Consider the following 526-nt stretch of genomic DNA (forward strand, 5'->3'; position numbering starts at 1 on the left):
ACCTTACTCTCTTTCCCGCCTTTCTCCTGCCTCCTACTCCGCGATCGATGCAGCGGTCGAACTACAACCGAGAAAGCAGCTCGCTTGCTAAAATGGCTGCCATTCTGCTCCGTTGCGTACTTCACCGAATCGAACGCGGTTGCGCACGAGTGGGCTATCTTGCTCCGCTTTACAATCTTTGCTTTATACGCAGGTCTCAATAAGGTAGACGCTGATTGGTTCAACCGTAATGACGTCATGGTTAATCCGAACGCCAATTGGTTGGCTCATCATCTTCACCTCGATCTCCCATTGGCTGGAGCAGAGTTCATTGATGATTGACGTTTGCAACCACATCCTGGAGAGAGGGGGGATTGGTTTCCCCTAGGGTCCATTCACCATTTGTTAACGTACTTCCCTTTATCTTTCCATGCTGTAAGAAACACAGAGATCGTACAAATTCCTTTTGACGACATAATAGTGAATTGGTGGGAACAGGCGCATGGGAAGGGGTGTGCTGAGGGCGCTGCAGCCCCCCCCCCCCACA

This window comes from Eptatretus burgeri, chromosome 1 (genome assembly GCF_056783735.1).
Source record: "Eptatretus burgeri isolate ZD-2024b chromosome 1, Ebu_testis_v1, whole genome shotgun sequence".
Lineage (NCBI taxonomy): Eukaryota > Metazoa > Chordata > Myxini > Myxiniformes > Myxinidae > Eptatretus > Eptatretus burgeri.